The sequence below is a fragment of the Loxodonta africana genome, chromosome 3, assembly GCF_030014295.1.
Source record: "Loxodonta africana isolate mLoxAfr1 chromosome 3, mLoxAfr1.hap2, whole genome shotgun sequence".
In the NCBI taxonomy this organism is placed as follows: domain Eukaryota; kingdom Metazoa; phylum Chordata; class Mammalia; order Proboscidea; family Elephantidae; genus Loxodonta; species Loxodonta africana.
This window is the reverse complement of record NC_087344.1, coordinates 151,925,555-151,949,690: the sequence shown is the minus strand read 5'-3', so window position 1 is coordinate 151,949,690 and position 24,136 is coordinate 151,925,555. Positions and strand designations below refer to the sequence as shown.

Here is a 24,136-nt window from a genome sequence, read left to right as displayed (position 1 = left end):
AACCCAAACCAAAAACCCAGGGCCGTCAAGTCGATTCCGACTCATAGCGACCCTATAGGGCAGAGGAGAGCTGCCCCATAGAGTTTCCAAGGCGCACCTGGCGGATTCAAACTGCCGACTCTTCTGTTAGCAGCCATAGCACTTAACCACGAGTCCACCAGGGATTCCAAACACTACACCACCTTGGCTTAAATAAATAACACTACAAATAAATAATATGGGGGGGGGGGGAGAGAAACTTCTTAGTCAAAAACAACTCCCATGATTCTTTCAGTCATTTCCGAGTTCTCAGTTTCCAGACAAAGAGGGTAGAAGGGTGGGCTCGAACCACCAACCTCTCGGTTAACAGCCGAACGCGCTAACCGATTGTGCCACAGAGACCACGAGTAACCACACCTGTTTGTACAAGGAGTGAACACCTTTGAACCACTGGACGGTGCCAGCGGCTTTCTGCAGTACGACCTGCACAAACCCTCGGAAAATCCGGCAGGTTGGGGTGACAAATGGTGTTGTTCATCGCATTAAAGTCAGTGCGTTGGGTGAGTCTGAAGCTAGGAGGGCAGCCGAATGGCCTTCGCCCCTCCTTGCTCCTCCTCCGCCTCAGATGCCTGCGACCCCCGGAGACCCCGGGTCTGCAACCCCTGCCTGACCCCAATAGGGTCCAAGACGCTGCTGCTCCGCCTTCGCCCGCCCGCCCACACCATGGAAGCCCCCCACTCGCCTCTTTTGCGGTAGGTGGGGCCGGAGCGCGGAAAATAAGTGCGGAAAGGGGAGCGGTGAAGAGGGGCGAAGGAAAGCAGGGAGGCGTGGGCGAGAACAAGACCTCCAGGAGGCAGGTGCAGAGACTCGGGCCAGGTGCTGGGGAGGAGAGAAAGGTTTCTATCTTGTAGCACAATGGGGAGGGAGGAGCTGAGAGACCGCAAGAAGTGAGAGAAAAGCAGAGCACCTGTGGCTGTTCAAGAACAAAACAGTGTGAATGTTTTTATGACAATAAAGTTTAAAGACCAGTGAGCCCTGACAAGTTTGTGGTGCGCCGTGATCGTATAGTGGTTAGTACTCTGCGTTGTGGCCGCAGCAACCTCGGTTCGAATCCGAGTCACGGCAGTGTCTGGCACTAATTTTGTCACTCACTGGCGCGCTTCGTTAGGTTTGCAGTTCATTCGCGCGTGGGCATCGTCCCCCATCTGCGCCTAGAAAGCAGCGGGCCTTACAGCTAGAGGTCAGAAGGGAAGGGACCCTGAGAGCGTGCATACCTGTAGCCAGGTCTAAGGGAAACTTTGAGTGCGCCCCACATCCTGGCAAAAGGTGAAATGCCTCTCACTCAGCCTAACAAGTGCCTTCCACTGTTGAGATGATGTGGTCATAACCGTTATCCTGGTAAAGGTATTTCAAATACCAGCTGGGCTTTTGTACACGAAACCAGAATAAGCTTTTAATGCGTTTACAGTAAAATCCAAACCTCCTGCCATAAGTCCGTTTGCGGGCCATGTCCCTCACCGCTTGTCCCTCAGTTTTTATGCTAACGGTACATTATTGAAGTGTATGAGTATCACTTATTAATGAAGATCAAAGACCACAGCCTTCAGTATGGATTGCACCTCAACAAAAAAAACAAAAAAAAAAAAACACAAAAATCCTCACAACTGGACCAATGAGCAACATCATGATAAACAGAGAAAAGACTGAAGTTGTCAAGGATTTCATTTTACTTGGATCCACAATCAACAGCCATGCAAGCAGCAGTCAAGAAATCAAAAGACGTGCTGCATTGATTGGGTACATCTGCTGCAAAGGACCTCTTTAAAGTGTTGAAGAGCAAAGATGTCACCTTGAAGACTAAGGTGCGCCTGACCCAAGCCATGGTATTTTCAATCGCATCATATGCATGTGACAGCCGGACAATGCATAAGGAAGACCAAAGAAGAATTGATGCCTTTGAATTGTGGTGTTGGCAAAGAATATTGAATATACCATGGACTGCCAGAAGAACGAATAACTCTGTCTTGGAAAAAGTACAACCGGAATGCTCCTTAGAAGTAAGGATGGCGTGACTGCATCTTACATACTTTGGACATGTTATCAGGAGGGATCAGTCTCTCGAGAAGGACATCATGCTTGGCAAAGTACAGGGTCAGCAGAAAAGAGGAAGACCCTAAAGAAGGTGGATTGACACACTGGCTGCAACAATGGGCTCAAGCATACCGATTGTAAGGATGGTGCAGGATCGGGCAGTGTATCCTTCTGTTGTGCATAGGGTCAGTACGAGTCAGAGCCGACTCGACAGCACCTAACAACAATAATACAGAAATCTTTAGTGAACAATTACTGAATTTTGACAAATGTAATCAAGTTACAGAAAGTTTCCATCATCCCACCAAGGTCCAAGGAGCTCCTTTCTGGGTAATCCCCATCCCCTACCCCCTCCCGGTTTAATTAATCACTCTTCTGAGGTCTCTCACCAGAGATTAGTTTTGCCTATTCTTGAAGTGCACATGAATGAATGCACATTTTTTCTGACTGATTCTATTTCTTTTTTCCACACAACATTATGTTTTCAAGATATGTCTATGTTGTTCGTCTATCACTTCTTCATTGTAGTATTGTTGATGTTATTCCAATGTGTGAGTAAACCACAGTCGATGGACATTTGGGCTATTTCCAGTTTTGGCTATTGTGAAAACGCTCCTATGAGTGTGCTCGCCTGAGTCTTTGTGTGGACATGTGCATCCATTTCCCTTAAAGTACTGGAATTGCTGGATCAAAGGATAGGTGCCAGTTTAACCTTGATAGAAGATGCCAAACTGTCCCCTAGGATGGTTTCTCACCAGCAAAGCCGGTTGCAGTTGTTCCACATCCTTGTCAGCACTTGGTGTTCTCTGCCTTTTAAATGCACCATTCTGATGGGTTTGTAAGGGTACCTTTTCATGGTTTAAATTTGTGTTTCCCTAATGAGTAATGACATGGGTCTTGTTTTCCTAAGCCTTTTGGCCATTTAGAAATCCTCTCTTGTGGAGAAAGTTTATTCAGTATTTTGCACACTGTTATTTGAGTTGACTTTTTATTACTGATCTCTAAAAGTTCTGTATACAAGATTTGAGTCATTTTGCAGATAATCATGCTGTAAATATTTTCTCCCAGTCCATGGCTTGCCTTTTCACTTTCTTAGGTGGTTTTTCATGAACAGAAGCTTTTAATTTCAATGAAATCTAATGTATCTTAAAAAAAACTTTTTTTTCTTTATATATAAGGCCTATTGTGTTCTCTAAGAAAAATCTTTTTACCCCAGAATGGTGAATGTATTCTCCCCAATTTTCTTCTAGGGACTTTACCATTGTTGTTTTAATTTTTGAATCTCTGACATCTCAGATTCCTCTCCTGATCACAATAAGCTTGTCTTGGCCTCACAGGAATCTTCTCTTTATTGCAAAAACATTCACAATAGTTACCCGCTTTGCTCTCTGACAGCTACAGGAGCCATGTGTCCCTCCATCTCCCCCTTATTACCCCTCCATCTCTGACATTCTCTCTCTCCTTTTCTGTAGCTGAGAAACCCCGAAAAAACTGAAACAGAGAATTGGAGAGGCCTAGTCTAATCTGTGTTCAAGAATGCAGGCTCTGGGTTAGGAATCTGATTCAGCCCTTGTATGGCCTGGAGAGGTGTGTTAAACTTCATGTGCCTCAGCATTTTCATCCTTTGAAAGTTAAGTTTTAACTAAGAAAAAGCAAAAACAAACAAACGAACAAAAACCACTGGTTGGAAAGATCGTGCCCTTTCTTCTAGCAGTTGCTGTTCTTGGTGCAGTGCTTACCATGTTGCATTCAAGTGTTCCCACTCTGGGAAAGGCGAGGACTTGCCTGCTCACTGGAAGCCAGGACACAGTGCCTGGCCTTGTTCTGCTTTGGTTCAAACTGGAGACAGGGATACAAGTGGACTAGATCACCTGTCCCCCCCACCCCCAGCTACTGAGAGCCCAATTCCAAAGGACTCTGACTTCACTGTAGCTTTAGATCAGGAAATTTCATTACATGTTTTTTTCCCTTTCCTTCCTTCTTTGATCTGTCTCCTGCACCTCTTCCCCTGCCCACCCAGAGAAAAGGATTCACTGCTATTCTATCCTGGTGTCCCTTTGATGCTCTTTTGGACAGGATGAAGGGGCCAGTTGCCCTTCCCCTACAGGAGCAGAAAGAGCAGCCGGCCCCAGGGGAACCACAGCTCACCCAGTGCACCCTTTCGCATCACACATGTGTGCTTGGCAGGGTTCAGAATACAGCTCAGCCTTAAGCTTCTCTGCAATGGGTTGGAAAGGGATGCTGCTGAGGAGTGAGCTTCTTGGATCAGGTGGACACTTGAGACTATGTTGGCATCTCCTGCCTGGAAGGGAGATGAGAAGGTGGAGGGGGTTAGAACCTGGCGAAATGGACACAAAAAGAGAGTGGAGGGAGAGAGTGGGATGTCTCACTAGGGGGAGAGTAACTGGGAGTGTGTAGCAAGGCGTATATGGGTTTATGTGTGAGATACTGACTTGATTTGTAAACTTTCACTTAACCCACAATAAAAATTATTTAAAAAAAAAAGTAAATTCTGGTTTCGTGTAAAAAAGCCCGGCTGGTATTTGAAATACCTTTACCAGGAAAACGGTTATGACCACATCATCTCAACAGTGGAAGGTGCTGAGTGAGAGGCATTTCACCTTTTGCCCGGATATGGGGCGCACGCAAGGCTTCCCTTAGACCAGGCTCCAGGTATGCTCACTGTCAGGGTTCCCGTCTTTCTGACCTCTAGCTGGAAGGCTTGCTGCCTTCTAGCCGCAGGTGCGCAGCGATGCAGTGCGGGAATGAAATGCAAACCAAGCTATAAGAAGCGCGCCGGGACCTGACAAAACACGTGCCAGATACTGCCCTGACTTGAATTCGAATCGAGGTTGCTGCTGCCACAACGCAGAGTACTCACCACTATACCATCACGGCGCACCATAAGCCTACCAGCGCTCGCTCATCTTCTTAAACTGTATTGACAGAAGAACATTCACAATGTTTTCTCGCTTTGTTCTTGAACAGCCACAGGTGCGCCGCTTTTCTCCCATTTCCTGCCCTCTCTCAGCTCCTCCTTCCCCGTTGTGCTACACCTTAAAAACCATTCTTTTCTCCCCAGGACCTCGCCCGAGTCTCTTCACAGGTCTCCTGGAGGTTTGGTTCTCCTCCACGCCTCCCAGCTTTCCTTCGCTCCTCTTCACCAATCCCCTTTCCCCGTTTATTTTCCGCGCTCCCGCCACACCGACCGAAACCGAGGCGAGCGGGGGACGTCCACGGCTCGGGCGGGCGGGCGAAGGCGGAGCAGCCGTGTCGTGGACCCCACTGGGCTCAGGCGGGGGTTGCAGACGTGGGGGTCTCCGGGGGTCGCTGGCATCTGAGGCGGACGAGGGGCAAGGAGCGGCGAAGGCCATTCGGCTGCCCTCCTAGCTTCAGACTCACCCAAACGCACTGCTTTTAACGCGACGAACAACAGGATTTGTCGCCTCAACGTGCCGCGTTTTTCGAGGTTTTGGACAATTGGCTCCGCAGAAAGCGTCTGGCACCGCCTAGCGCTTTACAGACGTTCACCCCTTGTTGAAAAGGAAACATTTATCTGTGGTCTCTATGGCGAAATCGGTTAGCGCGTTTGGCTGTTAACCGAAAGGTTGGTGGTTCGAGCCCACCCAGGGACGTGCCTTAAATTCTGTAAGTGTTAAGATGTCCCCAGAGCTTCTGCTCCTTACATCTTACTATATAAAGGCAGAGAGTAACTTAGTTAGCCTTCTATCCTCTTTGCTTGGAAACTGAGAACTCATTAATGATTGAAAGTGAGGAATCATCTGAGTTGCTTTTTGTTTTGTTTTTTCAAAGAATATAATCAATATCATTTAATGGTACGTGGTTGAACTGGTGTATGTTTTGCTGTGTATATTCTCAACAACAAAATAAAATTATATTAAAAAATTGGAATTTGATATTTAAAACACACATTTCTGTTAGCATAAAAATGAAATATTAGGTATAAATGTAACAAAACTATGTAGCAGATCTATATGAGGAAAACTACAAAACGTTGGTGAAACAAATAAAAAGAAAATCTAAATAAATGGAGACTTATTCCATGTTTATCCGTAGGAAGACTTAATATTATTAATACGACAATTTTTCCCAACTTGATCTACAGATTCAATACAATTCCAATCAAAATCCCAGCAAATTATTATTTTTTAAAGAATTTTTATTGTGCTTTAAGTGAAAGTTTACAAATCAAGTCAGTCTGTCACATATAAGCTTATATACACCTTACTTCATGCTCCCACTTACTCTCCCCCAATGAGTCAGCCCGCTCCCTCCTTCCAGCCTCTCCTTTTGTGCCGGTTATGCCAGTTTCTAACCCTCTCTACCCTCCCATCTCCCCTCCAGACAGGAGATGCCAACACAGTCTCAAGTGTCCACCTGATACAAGTAGCTCACTCTTCATCAGCATCTCTCTCCAACCCATTGCCCAGTCCCTTCCATGTCTGATGAGTTGTCTTCAGGAATGGTTCCTGTCCTGGGCCAACAGAATGTTTGGGGACCATGACCACCGGGATTCTTCTAGTCTCAGTCAGACCATTAAGTCTGGTCTTTTTATGAGAATTTGGGGTCTGCATCCCACTGTTCTCCTGCTCCCTCAGGGGTTCTCTGTTGTGCTCCCTGTCACGGCAGTCATCAGTTGTGGCTGGGCACCATCTAGTTCTTCTGGTCTCAGGATGATGTAAGTCTCTGATTCATGTGGCCCTTTCTGTCTCTTGGGCTCTTAGTTATCGTGTGACCTTGGTGTTCTTCATTCTCCTTTGATCCAGGTGGGTTGAGACCAATTGATGCATCTTAGATGGCCGCTTGTTAGCATTTAAGACCCCAGACGCCACACTTCAAAGTGGGGTGCAGAATGTTTTCGTAATAGAATTATTTTTGCCAGTTGACTTAGAAGTCCCCTTAAGCCATAGTCCCCAAACCTCCGCCCTTGCTCCGCTGACCTTCGAAGCACTCAGTTTATCCTGGAAACTTCTTTGCTTTTGGTCCAGTCCAGTTGAGCTGACCTTCCCTGTATTGGGTATTGTCCTTCCCTTCACCTAAAGTAGTCCTTATCTACTAACTAATCAGTAAATAACCCTCTCCCACCCTCCCTCCCCCACCTCGTAACCACAAAAGAATGTGCTCTTCTCAGTTTATACTATTTCTGAAGATCTTATAATAGTGGTCTTATACAATATTTGTCCTTTTGCATCTGACTAATTTCACTCAGCATAATGCCTTCCAGGTTCCTCCATGTTATGAAATGTTTCACAGATTCGTCACTGTTCTTTATCAATGCGTAGTGTTCCATTGTGTTAATATACCACAATTTATTTAACCATTCATCTGTCGTTGGACACCTTGGTTGCTTCCAGCTCTTTGCTATTGTAAACAGAGCTGCAATAAACGTGGGTGTGCATATATCTGTTCATGTAAAGGCTCTTATTTCTCTAGAGTATATTCCGAGGAGTGGGATTTCTGGGTTGTATGGTTGTATTCTATCTCTAATTTTTTAAGAAAAAGCCAGATAGATTTCCAAAGTGGTTGTACCATTTTACATTCCCACCAGCAGTGTGTAAGAGTTCCAATCTCTCAGCAGCCTCTCCAACGTTTATTATTTTGTGTTTTTTGGATTAATGCCAGCCCTGTTGGATTGAGATGGAATCTCATCGTATTTTTAATTTGCATTTCTCTAATGGCTAATGATCGAGAGCATTTTCTCATGTATCTGTTAGCTGCCTGAATATCTTCTTTAGTGAAGTTCATGTTCATATCCTTTGCCCACTTTTTGATTGGGTTGTTTGTCTTTTTGTGGTTGAATTGTAACAGAATCATATAGATTTTAGAGATCAGGCACTGTTCGGAGATGTCACGGTTGAACATTTTTTCCCAATCTGTAGGTGGTCTTTTTATTCTTTTGGTGAAGTCTTTAGATGAGCGTAGGTGTTTGATTTTTAGGAGCTCCCAGTTATCTGGTTTCTCTTTGTCATTTTTGGTAATGTTTTGTATTCTGTTTATGCCTTGTATTAGGGCTCCTAACGTCCCTATTTTTTCTTCCATGATCTTTATTATTTTAGTCTTTATGTTTAGGTCTTTGAGTTAGTTTTTGTGCATGGTGTGAGGTATGGGTCCTGTTTCATTTTTTTGCAAATGGATATCCAGTTATGCCAGGACCATTTGTTAAAAAGACTATCTTTTCCCCAATTAACTGACACTGGGCCCTTGTCAAATATCAGCTGCTCATATGTGGATGGATTTATATCCGGGTTCTCAGTTCTGTTCCATTGGTCTATGTGCCTGTTGTTGTACCCGTACCAGGCTGTTTTGACTACTGCGGCTGCATAATATGTTCTAAAATCAGGTAGAGTGAGGCCTCCCACTTTCTTCTTCTTTTTCAGGAATGCTTTACTTCTCCGGGGCTTCTTTCCCTTCCATATGAAGTTGGTGATTTCTTTCTCCATCACATTAAAAAATGTCATTGGAATTTGGATCAGAAGTGCATTGTATGTATAGGTGACTTTTGGTAGAATAGACATTTTTACTATGTTAAGTCTTCCTGTCCATGATCAAGGTATGTTTTTCCACGTATGTAGGTCCTTTTTAGTTTCTTGCACTAGTACTTTGTAGTTTTCTTTGTATAGGTCTTTTACATCTTTGGTAAGATTTATTCCTAAGTATTTTATCTTCTTGGGGGCTACTGTGAATGGTATTGATTTGGGGATTTCCTCTTCGATGTTCTTTTTGTTGATGTAGAGGAATCCAAGTGATTTTTACATGTTTATCTTATAATCTGACACTCTGCCAAACTCTTCAGCGGTTTTCTGGAGGATTCCTTAGGGTTTTCTGTGTATAAGATCATGTCATCTGCAAATAGAGATACTTTTACTTCTTCCTTGCCAATCTGGATGCTCTTTATTTCTGTGTCTAGCCTAATTGCTCTGGCTAGGACCTCTAGCACAATGTTGAATAAGAGCGGTGATAAAGGGCATCCTTGTCTGGTTCCCGTTCTCAAGGGGAATGCTTTCAGGCTCTCTCCATTTAGAGTGATGTTGGCTGTTGGCTTTGTATAGATGCCCTTTATTATGTTGAGGAATTTTCCTTCAATTCCTATTTTGCTGAGAGTTTTTATCATGAATGCGTGTCAAATGCCTTTTCTGCATCAATTGATAAGATCATGTGGGTTTTGTCTTTTGTTTTATTTATATGGTGGATTACATTAATGGTTTTTCCAATATTAAACCAGCCTTGCATACCTGGTATAAATCCCACTTGGTCGTGGTGGATTATTTTTTGATATGTTGTTGAATTCTATTGGCTAGAATTTTGTTGAGGATTTTTGCATCTATGTTCATATATAGGTCTCTAATTTTCTTTTTTTTGTGGTGTCTTTACCTGGTTTTGGTATCAGGGATATGGTGGCTTCATAGAATGAGTTAGGTAGTATTCCATCATTTTCTATGCTTTGAAATACCTTTAGTAGCAGTGGTATTAACTTTTCTCTGAATGTTTCATAGAGCTCTGTAGTAAAGCTGTCCGGTCCAGGGCTTTTTTTATTGGGAGTTTTTTGATTACCTTTTCAATCTCTCTCTCTCTTTTTTTTTTTATGGGTCTATTTAGTTGTTCTACTTCTGATTGTGTTAGTTTAGGTAGGTAGTGTTTTTCTAGGAATTCATCCATTTCTTCTAGGTTCGCAAATTTGTTAGAGTACAATTTTTCGTAATAATCTGATAGGATTCTTTTCATTTCAGTTGGGTCTGTTGTGATATGGCACATCTCGTTTCTTATTCGGGTTATTTTTTTCCTTTCCTGTACTTCTTTAGTTAGTCTGGCCAATGATTTATGAATTTTGTTAATTTTTTCAAAGAACCAGCTTTGGCTTTGTTAATTCTTTCAATTGTTTTTCTGTTCTCTAATTCATTTAGTTCAGCTCTAATTTTTATTATTTCTTTTCTTCTGGTGCCTGATGGATTCTTCTGTTGCTCGCTTTCTATTTGTTCACGTTGTAGGGACAGTTCTCTGATTTTGGCTCTTTCTTCTTTATGTATGTATGCATTTATCGATATAAATTGACCTCTGAGAACTGCTTTTGCTGTGTCCCAGAGGTTTTGATAGGAAGTGTTTTCATTCTCGTTGCATTCTATGAATTTCTTTATTCTCTTTTTTAATGTCCCCTATAACCCAGCCTTTTTTGAGCAGGATATTGTTCAGTTTCCAAGTATTCGATTTCTTTTCCCTGATTTTTCTGTTATTGATTTCCACTTTTACGGCCTTGTGGTCTGAGAAGATGCTTTGTAATATTTCAATGTTTTGGATTCTGCAAAGGTTTGTTTTATGACCTAATACGTGGTCTATTCTGGAGAATGTTCCATGTGTGCTAGAAAAAATATACTTTGCAGCTGTTGGGTGGAGTGTTCTGTATAAGCCTATGAGGTCAAGTTGGTTAATTGTAGCAATTAGGTCTTCCCTGTCTCTATTGAGTTTCTTACTGGAAGTCCTGTCCTTCTCCGAAAGTGGTGTGTTGAAGTCTCCTACTATAATTGTGGAGGTGTCTATCTCACTTTTCAATTCTGTTAAGGTTTGTTTTATGAATCTTGCGGCCCTATCATTGGGTGCATAAATATTTAATATGGTTATATCTTCCTGATCAGTTGTCCCTTTAATCATTATGTAGTGTCCTTCTTCATCCTTCCTAACTTTAAAGTCTACTTTGTCAGAAATTAATATTGCTACTCCTGCTCTTTTTTGATTGCTTTTTGCTTGATATATTTTTTCCACCCTTTGAGTTTTAGTTTGTGTCTCTAAGTCTGCGGTGTGTCTCTTGTAGGCAGCATATAGACGGATCATGTTTCTTTATCCAGTCTGAGACTCTCTGTCTCTTTATTGGTGCATTTAGTCCATTTACATTCAGCATAATTATAGATAAGTATGTGCTTAGTGCTGTCATTTTGATACCTTTTTGTGTGTGTTGTTGACAATTTCATTTTTACACTTTTTTGTGCCAAATTTCATTTTTATACTTTTTTGTGCTGAGACATTTTTCTTTGTGAATTGTGTGTTCCTCATTTTCATAGTAGTTGAATTTATGTTTGCTGAGTCGTTATGTTTTTCTTGGTTTTTATTTTGAGTTATGGAATTGTTATATCTCTTTTTGGTTACTTTAATATTTACCCCTATTTTTCTAAGTAATTACCTAACTTGTATCATCCTATATCACCTTGTTTTCCTTTCCATATGGCAGTTCTGTGCCTCCTGTATTTAGTCCCTCTTTTTGATTATTGTGATCTTTTACATATTGACTTCAATGATTCCCTGTTTTGAGCATTTTTTTCTTCTTAAAAATTAATCTTAATTTGTTTTTGTGATTTCCCTATTTGAGTTGATATCAGGATGTTCTGTTCTGTGACCTTGTGTTGTGCTGGTATCTGATATTATTGATTTTCTGACCAAACAATTTCCTTTAGTATTTCTTGTAGCTTTGATTTGGTTTTTGTAAATTGTCTAAGCTTGTGTTTATCTGTAAATATTTTAATTTCACCTTCATATTTGACAGAGAGTTTTGCTGGATGTATGATCCTTGGCTGGCAGTTTTTCTCCTTCAGTGCTCTATATATGTCATCCTATTGCCTTCTTGACTGCATGGTTTCTGCTGAGTAGTCTGAATTTATTCTTATTGATTCTCCTTTGTAGGAGACCTTTCTTTTATCGCTGGCTGCTTTTAAAAATTTCCCTTTATCTTTGGTTTTGGCAAGTTTGGTGATACTATGTCTTGGTGATCTTTTTGGATCAATCTTATATGGGGTTCGATGAGCATCTTGGATAGGTATCCTTTCGTCTTTCATGATGTCAGGGAAGTTTTCTGCCAACAGATCTTCAACTATTCTCTCGGTATTTTCTGTTATCCCTCCCTGTTCTGGAACTCCAATCACACGCAAGTTATTCTTCCTGATAGAGTCCCACATGATTCTTAGGGTTCCTTCATTTTTTTAAATTCTTTTATCTGATTTTTTTCAGATGTCAATTCTGATGTCAATTCCCTTATCCTCTAGGTCCCCCATTCTGCATTCCAATTGCTCAATTCTGCTCCTCTGACTTCCTATTGTCTAATTCTGCAATTTTACTGTTAATCTTTTCGATTTCTGAATGCCAACTCTCTATGGATTCTTGCAGCTTATTAATTTCTCCACTATGTTCTTGAATAATCTTTATGATTTCTTCAACTGCTGTATCAGTGTTATTCTTTGGCTTTTTCTGTATATTGCCTTATTTCATTTCTGAGGTCATCCCTGATGTTTTGAAGCATTCTGTAAATTAGTTTTTTATATTCTGCATCTGGCAATTTCAAGATTGTATCTTCATTTGGGAAAGATTTTGATTCTTTAATTTGGGGAGTTGTAGAAACAATCATGGTCTGCTTCTTTATGTGGTTTGATATCAGCTGCTGTCTCCACGCCATCTATAAGATATTTTAGTGATTTATTTTATGTTTGCTCACTGAGTCTTATCTTGTTTTGTTTTCTTTCAATATACGTAGATGGGCTACTAGATTGTGCTCTCTTGATTGTTGTAGCCCTTGAATCACTTATGTCCTATTACCAGATGATTTGGGCTGTTGCCACAAATATAAGCCTAAGAGTCCATTCACTATTCTTCAGTAGAATCTGATTTTGGGTCACCAAGTGTGTGGTGCAGACTGTCACCTATCCACCTAGAGGAGTAGTGGTGCTAGTTGTGTGCACCAGATTCTAGTAGCAGCAGGGAGTCACACTCCGGGGGGGGGGGCAGGATGCTGCCATGCTTCCCCCAAGTGCCAGTGAGGTAGGTGTGTCTCTATTCCTAAAGCACTTTGGTGGGTGGGCTCTGCAGCTGTACCTTAGGCACCCAGTGCATGTACCTCTACAGATTGGTAGGTATCACCATCCTCAGACCGCTAAGGCACAAGGCTAGGTGGCCTGGGGGGAACTTCAGTCCTCAGTTCCCCATTGTGGGTCAGTGAGGGGTCTGTTTAATATGAAGAGATATCAGACCTGGGAAACTTGTCTTTCCAGTAATCCGCTAAAACAATTACAGTCAGATCACTATCAGAATTGCCTTTGGATTATAATAGCCACCTTGTTCCCTGTAGGCATGAAAGCCCAATACATTGGATCTCATATGCTTGGCTGGAGCTGGTTCTGTATTTTTAGTGCAACTTTGGGAAGTCAGGAAGGATTTTTGGTCCCTGGGTTTTTTGTAGCTGTTTTTCTCAGGTCAGGAGAATGGGTTAGGAAAAGACCAAAAAAACAAAACAAAAACTGCAGAGCACTTCACTCTCTGGCTCAGGAAATTCCAATGTTAATGAAGCCCCCTGGGAAGGGGAGGGGAGGGATCAGATAGATGAGAGAGTGAAAAAAAAAGCACCCCGGAATATAGACAAAGTTATTTATCTTGTTTGGTGATGACTGTTTTATCTGAGATTCCCGAGGGGTGTGGAGACTATGCACTTTGGCTGGGTCCAGATTGTACCTGAGGCTCAGGCCTGAGTCCTTTGCTTGTGCTGTCTCAGAAGGTGTTGTCTGTTCCTCCGCTCCCAGTCCAAAGCTAAGCACCAAGGTTCCGCGGTTGGGATGCCACACTCCAGGCTCCAAAACCAGTCGCTGCCTCCCGGTAACTTCTCCTCCTGTCAGCCGCATCGATGCGCTGCCTGCGCGCACTGGCTGGGCTTCCCCGAGGTCACTTCTGGGGGCTAGGGCTGCACCCCGTGTTTGTCCCCTCTCACGATGCTGTACTCAGCTCCCCTGCACCTAATCTAAAGCCCGGCGCCAAGCTTTTCTGACTGGACACTGGCTCTGGGTACTGAAAACAGTCGTTGCTTCCCCATGGTTGCTGGTTCTCAGTCTCTGTCACTCCGGTGAACTCTTTAGATCAGTGTTTGATGGTCAGGGTTCGTAGATTGTCACGTCTGTGATCAGCTCACTTGTTTTTCCGAGTCTTTTTTGCAAGAGGGATCCAAGGTAGCTTCTACCTAGTCAGCCATCTTGGCCCCGCCTCTCCTGGAGTTGCTTTTGACTAACAAGTTTTTTTTCTTTTTCCACTTTGTTTACTTGTACTATTATTTGTTGAAACCCTGGTTCTGTAGTGGTTAAGTGCTACGGCTGCTAACGAAAAGATCGGCAGTTTGAATCCACCAGGCACTCCTTGGAAACCCTGTGTGGCAGTTCTACTGTGTCCTATAGGGTCGCTATGAGTCAGAATCCACTCAACAGCAACAGGTTTGGTTTTGGTATTATTTATTTAACCCTTTCCATATACTTTGGAAATTAAGTTGGGTCTATGGTTTTATGAATACAAAAAAAGTTGTAATCACCATTAGCTATCTACCTATCTATTTATACTTGCTCGTTCTGTCTTTAGAACCCTGACTAAGACACTCTCATTAATTTCAGAAATCCCGGGAAATGGCAGCGGTTCCCACCGTCCTGCATAAAATCGAGACTACAGAATGCTTTGAGGATGCAAGGACAGTTCCCGTAAGTATATTTCTCACAGACTTTTTGAAGGTTATGTCTTCCTGATAATACCTGGAGCAATAGATGTGGGCGAATGAACATGTTTTACATGATAAATTTACTGTAGCTTTCTAATCCCCCTAAGGCTTTAGATATTTTCCACTACAAGAAATGTATCAAAGACATAGTGGCATTTAGAGTTCATTTCCTGTAGGCCACCTTTGGGTGCAAGTTTTCAGTGAACTGCTTCAAGTGAACAATGTGGAATTGCTGACAGCTGCTCAAACTAATCCAGTGGCTCCAGAATTTCTACCTAGTGCGCCTGTGTCAATAAGTAAACCTAGCTGTATCCAACACTATATTCCTTCTGTCCATATTCTACTCCCTTAGGATCCATTTCCATAGATGAACCCTAGGATTTAGGTTCATACAGAGTGGCAAAAATCTTGCAGTACTTCTGGTGGTATTGCACCTTCCTATGGGTCATCACAGTTTGTGCATTTCCCTCTGGGACTTTCTGGGACTCGTGTCTGATTCTAGATCTAAAGCAAAGGCAAAAAGTAGCAATGGGCTCTGAGGAGTAAAAAAAGGAACTGTTTCCGCCGGGTTCCCCACCGGGGACCTTTCCTGTGTGAGGCCAACGAGGTCACCACTACACTACCGAAACCAAGAGGTTCACATAACTTAAGGAACATCCGTGAAAACTTTATGGCGGCCTTCTTGAACTTTTGTGACTTTCAGTATACCAAATTCAATCCCATTTCGAAATTCAATTGCCAGCAGCAAAGTCCTAGAAAAGGGCCTCGTTAAGCACCAAGCGAACCAAGGTTCACTGCATTTGCCTTGACTGGTCATTTCTCGCAAGACTTAGCTTTAACGCCTCTTTCTTATCTCTTTCTCTTGTTCCTGCCACTTCAGTTTGCTTTTGATGTGAGATGTCAAATCCAGCGTGTGGGGCCCCACGGTCCTTGTTTCCAGGATACGCGAGGAACCCTAAGCCAGGGCATATCGGGAGTCTCAGTCTCCTTTGCCTGAAGGGTTCGCTCGGTGCTTCCTGAGGCCGTTTTCTTCTTCAGTGTCAGCCTGTGGAGAAGCTTCCGGTGATAGAAGAGAACAAAGAAAACCTTTACAACTCTCTGGAACTAAAACTAACATAAAGCATGTCTCGTTTGGTGCCCCGCCTCCCAAGAACCAGATGAGAATTGTGTCCTGGTCTCCCATCTGACTTAGCGCAGAGAAATGAGTTCTGGCTTAGGTACTCAGTAATGAAGTCCTCCTGTCATTTTTTTTAATTTTTCTTTTCTCCTTAAAGGCTATTGGCAAACGCTTAACCCTTCAGGAAAAGAAACCTGTTTTATCCCGCCCTCTATAAAATTTTTATTTTCTTACTAAACAGGGACCCTTCCCGCCTGAGCCGAACGTGATAACTACTACACAATGGAAACCACGTGACTGAACTAGCCTAAGAATTTGTCCATGATAATCTTAAGCCCTGCAGTCTCCAAGTACTTTGGCTTGCAGAATACAAAATTCAACTACATTTGAAATTCAACTGCCTGCAGCAAAGGGATGGAGAAAGCCCTCGGGAAAACACCAACAATCCCTTCAGGCAAAGGAGTCTGTGGCTTCCCTTAGGCCTTAAAGAAGTTTTCTGCGCCTATCCCGGAAGCTAGGACTTCGGGAGGGGTTGTGGGGTGGGGTGCTCTTCCGGGCTTCGGGAACCCTAAGTTCGCTAGAGTTTCCATTTTCAGAACTAAGCTCCTCTCGGGCTCTCCAGCTCCCCACAGCCCAGGAGCTGTGAAGGCTCTCACCCTGGGGCTTCGGACCAGCGCCTCGGCGGCCCCTTTAAGGGGGCTGGTGTTCCAGACAAATGATCCCTGTTTCCATGAAAAGATGTTCAATGTCATTACTCCTTATTCATCCCCCCACTTGCTGTTAGTTGCTATGGAGTCGATTAGGACTCATGACCATCTCATGAGTGCAGTGCAGAACTAACTGCTCCATAGGGTTCTGAAGGCTGTGACTTGGTGCTGCACTGGCTAAAGCCCTCGGCTGCTAACTGAAAGGTCAGCAGTTTGAATCCACCAGCCACTCTGTGGGAGAAAGATGTGACGGCCTGCTTCTGTAAAGATCACAGCCTCGGAAACCCTATGAGGCAGCGGCTTGGAGTTTTGGATCTTTCAGGAGAAGATCAGCAGACTTGCCTTTCGAAGCGCCTCTGCGTGGGTTCCAAGCACAAACCTTTCAGGCAGTAGTTGGGGGCCCAACCTTTTGGCACAAAACTGGAAAACAAGCATTGCTGAGGATGTGGGAAATTGGAACCCTCACCCATTGCTAGTGGGATTGTAAAATGGTACAGCCTCTGTGGAAATCCGTTTGATGGTTCCTCAGAAAAGTTAACCATAGAATTCCCAAATGACCCAACACCTACATTACTAGGTATATACCCCTAAAGAAATAAAAGTAGAAATGCTAACAGATCCTTGTACACCAATGCTCATTGCAGCATTATTCGCAATAGCCAAAAGGTGTAAACAACCCAAGTGACCATCAACAGAGGAGTGGATAAACAAAATGTGGTATATCCATACAATGGAATGTTATTCAGCCGTAAAGAGAGAGGAGATTCTGATACATGTTAAGAAATGGATGAACCTATAAAAATTAAAAAAAAAAAATTACGCTGAATGAAATAAGCCAGACTCAAAAGGACAAATATTATATGATCCCACCTACTTGGAATCTCTAGAACAGCAAATGCATAGAGGCCAAAGTTTACTAATGGTTACCTGGGGCAGATGGGAAAGAAAAGGCAGGAATGACTGCTTAAGGGGCACTGGATTTCTGTTAAGGGTGATGAAAAACTTCGGAAACGGATAGTGGTGATGGTTCCACAACATGGTGAACCTAAGCACTGTCATTAAATTGTGCACATAAAGTGGTTGAAATGGCAAGTGTTTTGTTACCTATTTTATCATAAAATGATCCACACTTCCGGTCCACCCAGGAACAGTAGAACCCTCCCTGCAGGCCCTACCCTGCACTCTCCCTGGAGCCTGACCTGCGCTCTTTCCTCTGAAGCCCTTTTGCCTCAGCACCTCTCCAATGTGCGGCTGGATTTAAGTCCACTACTTTAATCACGCCTTCATGTTTTAGCCGTACCTTAGCAAAGGCTGAAACATGTGTCTTAGGACAATTGGCTCTTTGAAAATATTGAACCACCAACACAGGCCAAGCCAGCCTTGAAGGCCTGCACTGGATTCTTTTGGACACCAGACCAAGAAGCCCAGTATAAACCGCAGGACCCAGGGGAAGCTCACGCAGAATTCACAATCGCTTGATTTCTCCCTCCTCACTCTTCTTTTTACTCTTGGAGATTCTTTTTGAAAGGCAGTTTTCTTTCAATACTGGAAACTCATCTTCGTTTGCCGTTTTTATTTTTCTGCTCAACAGATCATGGAGTGCGAAAGTTAACGGAGGCGGTTTGCGCAGGTTTTTCACTTTCGTCTCAGGGCAACCGCCAATAGGCAAAGAGTTTCTGCAGCTCACAGGCTTTATTGTTATTCTCCATAGGATTTCCCTTGGAAATCAAGATTAAAAAAAAAAAACAAGTTTGGGGGCAAGAATGTGCCGTTTTCTCCTGCAGTTGCTGCTCTAGGTGCTGAGGTTACCGCGCTGCCTTCACACCCAAAGTTCAAGTGCTCCCCCACCCGGGGGAGGGCGCAGATTCCTTGCTCACTGGAAACCAGGACTCGGTGCTCCACTTTGTTTTTTGCCTCAAAGTGGAGACGGGGACACAACTGGACTACGTTAGGCTCTTCAGCGACCTAGGACCCTGTTCCAGACGAGGCTGCCTTCCAGGTAGCTTTAGATCAGGAAATTTCATAGTATACATTTCCCCTTCCCTTCTGGATCAATCTCCCGCCTCCCCGCCCACCCAGAGGAGAGGGTTCACCGCCTTTCTGTCGGGTCACGATCCTTTGGGATCCCTCCTGAATTGGACAAAGGGGGAGGTTGTCCTTCCCTTACATAGGGGTAGAGAAGACAAGGCTACTGGAGAACCACAAACTCAGCGCGTGCGCCCCTGGGTACCGCACACCTGGGACGCGCGCACTTCAAGACAGGAAAAAAAAAGCTCCTTCCGAAGCTTCTCTGCAGGAGGAACCCGAAGGGGGTTGGTTTCCTAACCTGGAGAGAGGAGAGGAGCGGAGTGGTCCCAGGCATGTCCGCAACTCTCCAAGACAGGCCAGAAACAGGCTGATTTTGAGGGACAGAGCCAAAGAAAAGGGGCAAATGCCGCCGAATCCCACGCCCTGAAATTAAGGGTCTGGAACCCTAAGATCTGAGCGAGCCGAGGGCTACGCCTTAAATTGACCTCCCGCCTTTGTCAGGAAAGCCGTCAGTGCAAATTCAGAGCTCAGGAAAGGGAGGGACTGCGTAGACCAACGTCCCCATTTGACGGACAAAAACCAAAAGATCCGTTGCGGTGGAGTCTATTACGACTCATAGCGAGCACAGTAGAACAGCCCCATAGGGTTTCCACCGAGCTGCTGGTGGATTCGAGCTACCGACTCTTCACCATTGTACCACCAAGGAGAACACATAAATCCCTGTGTAATTAGATATTGGTTCTGAGGAAAAGACCGTCGCCAAGGAGAACTCGCAGTTTTTTGCCTGAACATAGGGAAGGGTGGAGTGGCCATCAACAAAGATGGGGAAATGGCAGGGGCAGAGGACTTTAGGGGGAAAATCCCGAGTTCAATTTGGGGTCCCGGGGCCCTGGTTCCACGAATTATTTATCCAGGCTGCCTCCGTTTCTGCATCCGTCTGAGCCCTTTTTGATAGTGGAGTTCTCGGGGGCTCGTGCTGGGCCCCCTCCCCACCCTGGGCGCCTCCTCACCGCAGGGTTGTCCCCAGCGCTGGATCCGGCCGCCGTCTCTCCGCACGCTGCCACGCGCAAGGGCGCATCTCTAGGTCAGATCTGAGGTGCGGCAGGGCAGACCACCTCCCTCCGAAACTTGGGAAGACCTGACAGAGCTGGGCGTGTGGCAGGCTGTCTCGCGTTTTGGAGAAAGCCAGGAGGAAAGGGCCTTGCGGAGAATCTCTGAAGGAGAGGGGATCGTGCAGGAAGGTAGGCGTCCAGGCTTCCCGGAGTTGGGTGCAAAAAGATGTAAGGTTTGGAGACCGGAGATGACGGGCCCCGTTGGTCCCTGGTGGTCTAGTGGCTAGGATTCGGCGCTTTCACCTGCGTGGGCAGGCTTCGATTACCGGTCAGGGAAAGCTGTTTTGAGCTCTCTCTCCTCCGCAAAAATCTTCTTTACCCTTGTTTGATGCAGAAGAGTCCCAGCATGGCCCAGGCTTGGAGAGGTGAGAGGCGATGAGCAGCTCTTCAGTGGCTTGGGGCCCCCAACAGCTGTATCCTGCTCTGGACCAGGAGGAACCATCACCGCTCCTGTGGTCCTCATCTTTCAGAATGCCCATCTCAAGAGAACAAAGTAGAATCTGAGACAAGAGCTCCAATCTTCCTTTTCAAAAGAATTAGAAACATAAAAAAGGTGAAAGAGTAATGACTTTATATATTCTTCATGTCCATTTACCAATGAATATTTTGTACATTTGCTTTGTCCATGCCTCCATATATATGTATCTGCTACCCCATTTCAGAGTAACTTGCTGATATCTCAAGATCCTTTGGGTCCTCCTTTCCTTTGGCAATATCCCTCTAAGCCAGCCTCTTAGGGACTTTTCCTCTTTGTCCTGTCAATGAGGCCCCCTTGCCCCTTCAGCATAAACTCTCAGGGGTGACCTGGAGCCCCTCCAGAAATTACAAAGACTCCAGTCACTGGGAAAATCTCAGGTGTTTAGAGGTTACCTCTCAGAAACCAGGGGAAAAGTCCAAATCCTCTGAGTAAAAATTAATTGTACACTCCACAGACATAGTCATTCGCCCCTACTTTTGTTCCCTGGAAAGGTCCAGAAGACATTACCTTCAACAAGGCTGTGAGAAATAGATCCTACAGAACTATTTTCACATCCTCAAAGAACTTTGTGGTGGCTATTTGATGAAGGACAGTGGAAACTGCTACCATGGAACTGAGATAACTGAAATGAATGGGGATGATGGGAAGATAGGATTGGAAGGGTCAAGTCACAACATTTAAGCCTAAAAGACAAGGTGACCTTACTTCCTACATTGAATACAGAGCTGAAGCAGTAATCAGAATGGTCTGTGCCTCAAAGCTCTTTGGCATGAACCCCTTGGTCAGTGTCTCTAGAAATGCAATAGATGGACAATCTATTAAAGTCTTACTTGATTTGTATAAGCAGAAACACTCTTGGTCTGGTGAACACGGTCTGACTTGAATCAAAGCAATTGACAGTCTCAGACCCTCAACAAATTCACAAGCACAGAGCTCTTCGAATGAAAAAGAGGTAGATCCCCTCGAGAAAGAACCTGTTTATACAGTCAGAAATAAACTGTCTTAGGCCTTTAGCCAAATGGTGTTCTCCCACCAAAGTTACCTGAGTAAAATGACCTCTTAGTAAATATCATTTAATACCAGAATATTTGGAATTTACACCGTAATAGTATAAACACTTAGGTGTGTTATTAGTCCATTTCCATAATCAAAAAAATATTTCAGAAGGATTGTCATCAGGGTAGATCATCAGTGAAACCAGAATGAGGCAAATTTAGAATGTGAACATCCATTTGGCTTCGACTGTCATGAGATTTACCTTTCCTAGGAAGCAAAAGTAGAGTAGATAAAAGTATATTTAAACAGGACTTAAGACCTTTAGAGGAGTAGATAAAATTATTTATAGGCTGTTTTAGCTACCAGTTGGGAAAATGATTAAGGTAATCACTGGGCTTGTAACGTGTGGTGGTTATCGTTGTGTGTCAGCTTGGCTGGGCCATGATTCTGGCTGGTTTGGCAGTTATATAGTGATGTAGTCATCCTGCATGATGTGATCTGATATGATCAGCCAATCAGTTGTAAGTGGGTTTTCCTCGGGGGTGTGGCCTGCATCCAATATATGTTTAGAAGTTTTGGCAAAGCTTACTGGATTGCTCTGGATCCTGCATCCAACTGGTTATCATCTGACCTCCAGTTCTTTGGACTTTAGCCAGCAGCCTGCTTCCTTTCCTGCCGAAATTGGGTTCCTCTGCCCCAGCAGGTAGGTGAGACGGGAGAAGTCTCCAACCTGATGTCTGACCCATTGACTTGAGACTTGGTAGCTCTACAAGCATGTGAGCAATTTGCTTGACATTAAGCTCTCTCTCTCTATATATACATATACATAGTTATATGTATATACATACACACACACACGAACACACATACACATTTGTACATACGCTCCACTAGTTTTGCTTCTCTTGAGAACCTGGCCCAAGACACTTGGTACGAAGAGTGATTCCAGAGAAACAGAATCATAAGGATGAGTTTTGTCAATTGGTTCTCAAGTTTGACTAGTCCTAAAAGTGCTGACAACTCTACCTCCAGTGTAAAAAGGGTGCTGCTAATCCATGGCAATTTTAATATGCCAAATATTATCAGAAATACATCAAGTATTGGTGAGAAGCGAGTCTTTGGGTGATCACATGTTTGGAAATTTCCACAATTTTGTCAGGAAAGAAGGAAGCTGGTTGGTTGGTCCTACTTTCATTAGACAAAGTGGTGAGAGAGATGAGCTCAGGGCTTCAGAGTCACAGTACAAGTGCCTTATAAAATACCTCAAAGTTGCAACATGTGCCCTGAAAGAAAGCCTTATTTCTTGTTGTAACAGAGCTGATATTGCTGAAAATCTAACACAGAGTCTTAACTGTAACAGTGTCTGAATAACAATGTGATTGACTTCCCAACCTCGAATGGTGTCTGAAGTTAAAGCGAGGCCATTGATTGAGGAGAAATGAGACCCTGAAACTTGGAATGGGAACATACGGGCAGATAATCAGGGAGCTGGGGACACCGAGGCTCTAAATTCTGTTGAATCAGTGCTGCCAGGAGAATCAGCACTCTTACTCCCATCTGAAGAGATTACTCCATCTTCTTCTGCTAAGCCACCAAAACAAATAAAACAAACAAACAAAAAAAAACATTTCCAGCTAATACGAGGTGATTCCGACTCATGGTGACCCCATACAACAGAATAGAACTACCCCATAGGGTTTTCAAGGAGCTTCTGACAGGTTTGAACTAATGACCTTTTGGTTAGCAGCCAGCTCTTAACCACTGTGGCACCAGGGTTTTGGCGAAGCCACTGCCCTCCAGTAATACCGTTATACCCTCCACCCCCGTTTGATGAGATTATCCCAACTGTGTCTGAAGAGTCTTTGAGATATCACCTGAGGCGGCAGCTGATCTTTGCCTGAGGCATCAGCTTAGGTAGATGTCTTTCAAGACATTTTTGAATATTCCTGCGACTCACCCCCACTACCCTTTTTTGTTCTAGGTCTATAACTAGACTTAAGTCCCCAAAGGTGAAGTACGAAGTGTGAACAAGGAGGAGGCACGCCACACTCCAAAGGAACTGCTTGACTTTCCTAATACGTGCAAACAGAAACCTGGGGAATATGTGTGAGAATGCCTATTAAGGGTGTGGGATAATGGTGCAAGGAACATACACATGGATCAGTCTGAGTTTATTGATATGGGCCCACTAAGCACAGATTCTTCATTCAGTGTTTCTGCTCAAGAGGTTAGGAAAAGACCTAATAGTTTATTTGGTTGGGTCGATGAAGTACAGATTACATGGTGGCCTAGAGTAAATCAGGTTGAAGTACAAGACCTGCCCTAGTATACTGTAGAAGAAGATATTCAAAGACTTAGGGAAATTGGTACATTAGAGTGTATTTATCAGGTTAGACCCACATGCCCACACATGGAGTGCCAGAGGACACACCATTTGCCACAACAGTGAGAAACAATTTTGCTAAGGCGGTCACAGCATTCTTGAAGAGTGCTGTGATTGCCCTTTTATGTGAGTAAGTCTTGACAGTGAGAACTGCCCTAACAGAATTAAAACACCTAACTACAAAGGGGCTGATTAGCCCAGTGGTGTTAGGGGCCAAGTGGCAGCACTCAATTGAGAAAGAGAAGGTGGGAGTGGTTAGCGGTTACCACAATGGACAGCAGAGTCAAAGCAGTAATCAGAATAGTCTGACTTGTATGGAATTATGGTGTTGACTAATGAGTCAAGCGTCCTCAGGGTGAAATAGACAAGAAACCTACTAAATGTTTACTTGATCTCTACAAGCAGAAGAATTCCAGGCGAAGCGAATGGTAATCTATCTTGAATCACCAGAATAGAGAGTTGCAGCCTCCCAATCAATTCCCAGCCTAGAGCTAGTTTACTGACCCACAACCCCTTGAATGAAGGGGAAGCCAGATCCCCTTGAGAAAAGACCCCCTACACTGCCAAAAATTAATGCTGTGAAATTTCTCCCAGCCTCCCCCAAAGTGGTCTACAGGCTTTTATGAGAGTGACTATTCACTGGGGAAAGGAAATAATCAGAATTTTCTGGCATTACTGGATACTGGTTCTAAACACACACTAATTCCAGGACACCGAAAACA

At 43.9% G+C, this 24,136-nt stretch overlaps 2 non-coding genes across 2 annotated transcripts; both read left to right on the top strand.

The window, feature by feature from the left end:
• Positions 1-1,032: 1,032 nt before the first annotated feature.
• TRNAH-GUG (transfer RNA histidin (anticodon GUG)) lies at positions 1,033-1,104 on the top strand. Its single transcript has one exon. It is a non-coding gene; the product is annotated as a tRNA-His (tRNA).
• A 4,527-nt stretch (positions 1,105-5,631) lies between these two features.
• TRNAN-GUU (transfer RNA asparagine (anticodon GUU)) lies at positions 5,632-5,705 on the top strand. The gene has a single exon. It is a non-coding gene; the product is annotated as a tRNA-Asn (tRNA).
• Positions 5,706-24,136: the final 18,431 nt, after the last annotated feature.